We start from the raw sequence: 7,965 nt of genomic DNA, 5'->3' as shown, positions 1-7,965 counted from the left end.
ACATAGTGTATATGTAGCATTTTATAATTGCCCCCCTACTTTGGTCCCTGTCCCCCCATGAATACTGGAGACGCCACTGGTACTGAACTATCAAATTTACAATGCAGGAAAGTGACTGATTCACTTTAACCAGCACTGGGATACAAACAGACTTTGTAAGGTTGGTTTTAAAAGAAACCATCGGCCCTAGTGATTGCAGACATGATACAAAATCATTATCTAGGCAACTTACCAAACTCGATCTTACTAAGAAGATTTGTCTCTTGCGACAAAGATTTAGTACATAATCTCACTGCCGGCCAGGGCTGTCTCATTAAACACAATTAATGCATGTCAATTTCATACATTACAAATGTAAAAATAAATTAAAGTGAAAAATTGCTCTATAATATAACTTCTCTATTAAGTTTAACCTACTCTGGATTTTAAATTTTTTTAACTAAATGCACAGTTAAAAACATGATTGTTAGTACTGTCATATGCCCAAACAATTTCTTAAAAACAATAAAAAAAAATTCTGAGTGCTTCTTTCAAGAATAGCACCCGGAGGTACATGACACAAGGGCAGCTGCCCTTCATTCATATATGCCAGAGGAGGCCCCTGCCCAAAATTAACATCCCCTGGCCAAAATTAGTTCCAGGGAAACGGATGGTGGAACTGGGGGGGGGGGGAATTTGCAAAACAGTTTTTTTGGCAAAGTACAGGACCAATACCAAATCAGCTCCACACTCCTCTGAGTCTCTAATATTTAGGGAATATGGTAAAAACTGTACCGGGGGGAAATCAGTAGAAACTGACCCCCCTGTACCTACACACAGAAGTCTTTACAAAGCCAGGGCCCATAGTCGGTAGGGAGGAGGCTGTCTCTCAGGCATCTCCAGGGGCCCCAGTGATGAAGGGTTCCGTCACAAGCGACTCTATTGGTCGCCGGCACAGAGCTCCTCTCCTTCAGCTGACCTTCATTGATTGATGCCAGAGGAAGCCCCTACCGGCGACCAATAGAGTTGCTCGTACGGATCTTTAATTCCTGCATCAAGAGTTAAAGGTCTGTATGTGTGACTCCATCGGTCTCCGGCAGGGATCTCCTCTGGCATCAACCAATGAAGGGCAGCTGAAGTTTTTGTTATACTAAAGGTAATCATGGATTATACGTTCCTCAGCTCTTTAGGCACCAATCCACTCTGGCAACAGATGCCAGGGGGTTATTAAAGTGGCAACACACAGTTGTTGTAAATTCAGCTTGCTAGCATGCTGTTAATAAGGGCTTATCCTTAGCCAGGGCCGCTGTTAGGGGGTATGACCGTTACTGGTGTACTGGGGTTCGGCAAAGAGGGTTGGGGGTGAGCTGTCCTGCTTTTTTAACTTGGTAGACTGTGTCCATCTTGAACCGTATGTAGTGTTTCAGATGCCCCAGATCTATGATGAGCCTCAGTCTCCCTGATCCGAAACGAGGAGTGGACCTAGCCTGAAGTTTCATGCCGTATCCCTGAATTAAAATCTACAGAATTATTCCTGGATGCCTTAAAGAGGATTACTTTGGATGGCTCCTGACGAACGAACCTGGTGACAGATCTTATGAAAAGTGACCATGTCACTACCTCTCCCTCTGCTGTAAGGCAAATGCCGCCTTGCTGAATAGGCCTTCTCTCAAAGACTTCCATCTATGTAGATCTTCTTGATTTCTGAAGCCACAAATTCTTGTTTGGAAACTTCTGAGGCAACCAAAATTTATAGCCTGTTGTACGTTCCAGCAAACACTCCAGCTCTGGCCCAAGAAATGCATAGAACATAACTGCAGATCAGGCCTTTAGCCATAAGGCTCTGCATGCCAGCACAGTTACAACAAAGGACCTAGCTACCATCTCACAATCTTCTTTGGCCATATCACAGAGAAAATCTACAGTGGAGGCAACAACGTACATTACTAGGGATGTCTCTTTCCAAAGCTCCAGCACTCAGGTCCTCTTGCAGCTGCTGCATCAAAGACTTAACTGACTAGGCCACTGAGGCTGAGGAAATATAGAACTGCAAGAAATAGCCACCAAGGCTTTAAGAACACCACCTTCAAGTTTTCCATAGGGTTGGGAAAATCCTCCACTGTAATGACCACCTCCGGAAGAACCCATAAGGCTTATGGAAAGTACAGAGGTCCGCAGAATTGCCTTCCAGTCGGGCAGGCCCCCTGAGTTCCTCCAGTGGACAGAAAGGGTTCGGCTTCAATCCCTTGCAGCTTCTTAAACAAAGCTGCCAAAGAGATCCGCCATCTTTATGGAGTTTACCGTGTTCAGGCGCATGCGTGGTTTGCATGATTGCCTGAACTGTAGTATCTCGCGGGCGCCCCTGGTGACATCCATGGACAAGTTTTGGCGTGAAGTTCAAACTTTAAAAGCTGAATGTGATCCCTGAAGCAGTGAAGTGCTGTGTTTGTGTAAATTTAGTGCTCCCTGCCATCGTATTTTGGTACAGCTCCTTAAGCTAACAGGTTTTCTGACTATTTTTTTGCCTTTTGGGACTATTTATACACTAGCTCTAGTATAATTTAATAAGGGCTGATTTTTTAATTATTTTTAAATTGTTTTCAGGATGTCAGCCTGTAATGATCCTCCCCTGGACACTTGTCTTGAACCAAAACGCAAAGTCTCTTCAAAGTCAAAACATTTAATTTGTGCCTCCTGTGATCACCCCTTGCCTTATAACTATAAGAAAAAACCCCGTTCAGCCTGTATTAACCCCTTAAGGACAATGGATGTTAAACGTAAATTTGAGGAATGCTTGGATATGTCCTCTGCACAGGAATCAGACTTTACTGGTTTTCAAAGAGGAAGTCTCATATCATACTTAGAAGGGGAAATTATTGATGATTTGTCTTTTTTTTCTTCTGTAGAGGATACCCCAGATTGATCAAGGCTGTTCAAACTTATGGAATATGATAACGCTCCAGCACAGGGCAGTTGCTTTTTGCCACATAAAAAAACGTAAAGTATTTCCTTTACATCCATTATTTAGAATGGAAATATCCTGACAAGAAGGCTTTGATTTCTAAACATTTTACATCTTTATTTTAGATGGATAAGGAAGAATCTAAGGCCTTTGAATCTCCTCCTTCTGTTTAGGTTTAGGTAAACACACTACTATTCCTATTGAAGATTCCTCAGGGCTGAAAGACACCATGGACAGGAAAGCTGATTGTGCTTTGAGATGTACTTATCGGACCTTAGGTGCACAGTGCTTACAGCTTCTACAGTCTCTAGGGATCAACATATCTTGTTAGCTCAACTAGAAGATATTTAGACTTCCTTTGCTCCCAAGGACCAACTTTTCAAACCGTAAGGGAATGTTAAAATGGCCAGTGGTTTTCTAGTTGCTAAATCTATGGGTTTGTCTACAGTCGCTAGACATGCCTTATGGTTAAAAGCTTGGTCTGCAGATGCCTCAAAGCAGGCAGGCAGGAAGGCAGGCTTTTCAGCTCTCGTTTGGATCAATTGATTGAGAAACTCTGATGGGAAGAAGACTTTCCCCCAAGATAGAAAAAGGTCTTGGAATGCTAACCCCTTTTCGCTCCTCTTATAGGTACAAGAAAGGATAGATCATCGTGTCAATTTCAGGACCGTTCATCACAGTCTTCCTCCAAAAAATATTTTGGAAGATTCAAGGGGAAAACAGCGGATAAGGAAAAACGTTTTTACTGTCGGTTGAATAGATTTTCTTCAGCTTCCTCTTCCAATTTTTCTCATTTCAGAAAGAAGTTAATCTTTTACTAAGAAGCCCTTTGTGCTAGAAGTTGTACAAAAACTAATAGACAAGAAGGCTGTAGACACAGTGCTTTGGGTTGAAACAGGCACATATTCCAAAATCTTCTTGGTTCAAAAACCAGATATGACTTTTCGAATGGTTCTAGATCTATCCGAAGTAAACGCTTTAGAATGGAATCCTTTATGTCAATGGCTCATCTTTTAGATCAAGGCAATTACATGGGGGCGCTGGAGTTAAAGCATGCTTATTGCCACATCTTTATTTAGCCTTCCTCCAGAAGATTTTTAAGATTCGCAATTCGGAAAAGATCCTTCGTTCTACACATCCAATATCGGGCTCTTCCTTTTGGCTTCTCTTTGGCTCCCAGAGTCTTAAAAAAAATGGTGGTGGTTTTAACAGCCCTGCTTCAGTCACAAGGTATTTACATTATCCCATATCTAGACAATTTGTTCATAAAGGCTTCTGCCAGCTCGTGGCTCAGTCTACATATATCAGAGGTTGTCGCTTCCTTGAAGGGTCACAGATGGATTGTAAATCTCAAAAAGTCTTCTCTCATTCCATCCCAGAGGATCCATTTCCCAGGTATGTGGGTAGACTCCAATAAAATGCCCCCCCCTCCCCCAAGAGTTCTCAGATCAGTCTGGAGCCTAATTAATTGTTCTCGTTGCTTTATTTGAAAGGCTATAAGGGTACTATGCCTTATGGTGGCTGCCATTCCAGAGTTCTCTGGGGCAAACGCACACACGTGGCCTCTACAGATCCTAAAATTCTGGGACGGACGGCCTCACACACTGGAAAAGTGTATTCCCATACTCAGACTGTTGGTGGCTAGTGCATGCTCACCTCAAAAAAGGTATGCCCATCTATTAAGCTTATGGTGCTACATTACCACAGACACCCCAAGATTGGTTGGGGGTGCATATTCCTGGCCGCATAACAAAAGGACTGTGGGGATCAAAAGATCAGAGATAATCATTATTTTTTTTGAGGAACTCAAAGCACATTTCTTTTCTGCAGTTCAGTCCGTTTGTCAAAGGCCTTCCTGTGCAGATCTATTCAGACAATACTACAAAGCAAAGAGGAACAAGATCCAATTCCCTGGGACATTTATGCACAAGAATAATGGCTTGGCCAGGTCTCCTGAACGCAAAGACCCTTGGCAAGATGATCCATCTTTTTCCACCAATTCAGTTGCGATAGAAATTCATCTGACACTGAAGTTTGTATCTAGATCCTCTTCCCATCTAGACCATTTTGTAAAGATTTCTCATTGAAGGGGTCTTATGTGTGCTTTTGACCAGCCGGCTGCTGGGATGCATGCTGTAGGAACACAGAATGCTTATAGCCTTTCTGAAGGAGCAAGTCGGAGTTTGCTGTAAGGCCAATATTTCCTCTTATTTTCCTGATTTTTAACTTTGGGAGAAGGAGACGCAGGTAACTGGAGTCGACCACAAGACCCAGGAACTGCAGCTTTGTGGAAGGCGTAAGGTTGGATTTCCTGAAATTTATAATCCAGCCATGTTGTTCTAAAAACCTGATTTTAGCAAAGGTCTTGTGCAGAACTGGCTTTGATGAGCCAATTGTCAACGTACAGGGCGACATATCTTTTTCTCTTAAAGCCGCTGCTATAGGATTTAAGATTTGTGTAAAAATCCTCGGGGCAGATGATAGACTTGAACTGGAAATGAAGAAGTCTTGATTTGGTCCTTATTGCGAATCAGATATTTTCTGGATGTTACCACAATAGGAACATAGAAATAAGCATCCTTTAAGTCTAGAGTCACCATTTAATCTCCTTTCTGTTGCAATTGGGTGACCGTGAAAATTGCTTCCATCCTGAAATGCTGGTACTGCAGATTTTTCTTGGCGACAAAGCAAGATGGATCCTTCCGTCCAGTTTTGAACTTAAAGACCTTGAAGTCCTTGTCTTCTTGAGACTGTCTCTATAACTCCTTTTCTCAAAAGAGAAATGCATTCCAAAAAAAGGAGCGGTGTGTCTCACTGGCGAAGGATAGGAGGAAATTAGGAACCATGGCATGGGGGTTCTGATAAACCTGATCCTGTATTCGTCTGCAATGATTCTTGGGATCCAACCTTTGCTTGCTGTCTGCTCCCCAACTTGTTTGAACCACTGCAGTCTTCCTCCAACTGTCAGAATTTTCTAGTCTCTTGCTTTTTTAGCCTGGTCCTGGAACTTTCTGTGCTGACCTCGTCTATGAAAATTCTGCACCTTATAAGATGACTAAAAAAGCCTGGTGTTTTTATATGGATATTTTCTGTTCCATCTGCTCTTTTTTATCCTGTGAGAGAGCTCTTTTAGTATGCAACATATGTTTGATAAGCTCTTCTAATGGAGCTCCAAAAAGCTTGTGCCTCTCAAAGGGTAATTCACATAAGGCAGATTTAGAAGTGGTGTCTGCTGTCCAAGATCTGCCATAATGCTCTCCTAGATGACAGACCCATATTTTTAGCAGATAGCTTTTTACCTCAATCCTTAAACTATTGGATAGTCTTAAATTTTTAATTAATCTTGAAATAACATCTGAATCTTCCGAAAGGCACTCCAATGCCTGCAACCAAACATTGAGCTCTAGCTACTGATGCACTAGATAGCACTGGAAGCCTGAAACACACACCTACAAGACGTCTCTGCTCTAAGACTAGACACTTCCCCTATAGGAATCATGGATTGTTGAGCTATCTGCACATCCACTTTAGGGATAGCTTCTCATTTGTCCCTGGAGCCTAAACATTTCCTTAAAGTGTTTAAACAAAGCACCTTTTGCTGGGATTTATCCATTCTTCTTGAATGAGAGGATTAAGCTTGGGTAACAGGGAAACCCTTGGAATTTTTGCACAGTCATCCTGTAACAGCCTGGAGACCTCTTTATAGAACTTGTGCAGTTCTTGTGGAGGAAAGATGGTTTCATCTTCTCAATCCTCACTGAATGAACATGACCTCAACAGACGACGAACCTGATTCCTGAGTTTTTGTGATCTCTCGATCCTTGGATCAAAGAATTAAGCAGAAGCCATTCTGAACATTTCAAAAGTCTGCACCAGGTTGTCTTGGAAGCACTCTAAAAATAGAGTGCATTAAGCAAGGATTGTACAATTTCTTTTTGCAGCCGTCCGGCAGGGGGGGTGGCATAATCTGCGCACAAGATTTGCTTTCACAAAACAAAAACAAACAAAAAAAAAAAGGCTTTTTAGGAGCAGGTTAACATCTATCAGATTTTTCTGGGGAAACCGGACCAGACATCTGAAAACCAAATCCAAAACAAAAAAGTTATACCTTACAACAGGGCAGAGGAACTTTTAAGGCTAAGAGATTTCTTACCTTAACACTCCTAAATCCATGGGGGGGGGGGGATGCCACAGATATCCAGCACTGACAAGCCTTTCTGCTGTCAGATTGAACCACACAACTCAAATAGCATTTCATTTTCGCATCTTGTGGGAGATCTGATAAACACACTCTGTAGCAAGATTAGATCTCCGATGGGATGCAACGCCTCCAAAAACATTTGGTAGTCTTCAAAAGGATCTGCCAATACGGATGGATGCTCTGCCTCACTCTGCTCGCTGCCCGGGGAGCAACTGGAGGGATCCCCCCCCCCCCCGACACAAGCCGCGTGCCCCACCAGACTAAACATCAGTCCCAGCAAGGGACCAGAAAGAACTTGCTTCCTTAGAATACCAGGGATACTTTGTTGGAGGGGTTGTTAACATTTGTTACAAGACCTTGTCCCTAAGGAAGAACGATATCCCAGCAGTTACTGCCACTATGCCAGGAAGGAACCCAGAGATTCAAAAGGGAAATCACTAATACTAACTTGTTACGTACGTGCATGCAATTGTTCATAATGTCCAGTCTTTAACCCTTTCAGTCCCTGTGCCAAGAAGCCCATTAGGAATTACAGGCATGTTCTGACTTTGTTACAGCAGCAGGGAAATCTCCCTGCCTCTACACAGATCAGACTGTCAATTGACCAATGGCGCTCACACCTAGCGCTAGCACACATTCAAGGAATGCCCAATTGCACAATTGGGTATTCCCTTCATGTAGATGTCACTGCTGATAACTACTGGAGGACAGGAGAGCCTCAGCAGGGTCTTCCCGCTTGTAATTGGCAATGGAGCCCTGCTTGCTGATCAGTGTGTTTAGCACAAAAATCAGTGGAGAAGACAGTTTCACCCCTTTCAAGAAA

This window comes from Sceloporus occidentalis, unplaced genomic scaffold (genome assembly GCF_023333645.1).
Source record: "Sceloporus occidentalis isolate IW3139 unplaced genomic scaffold, rSceOcc1.0.p SCAF_45, whole genome shotgun sequence".
Lineage (NCBI taxonomy): Eukaryota > Metazoa > Chordata > Lepidosauria > Squamata > Phrynosomatidae > Sceloporus > Sceloporus occidentalis.
This window is presented reverse-complemented; position numbering follows the sequence as displayed.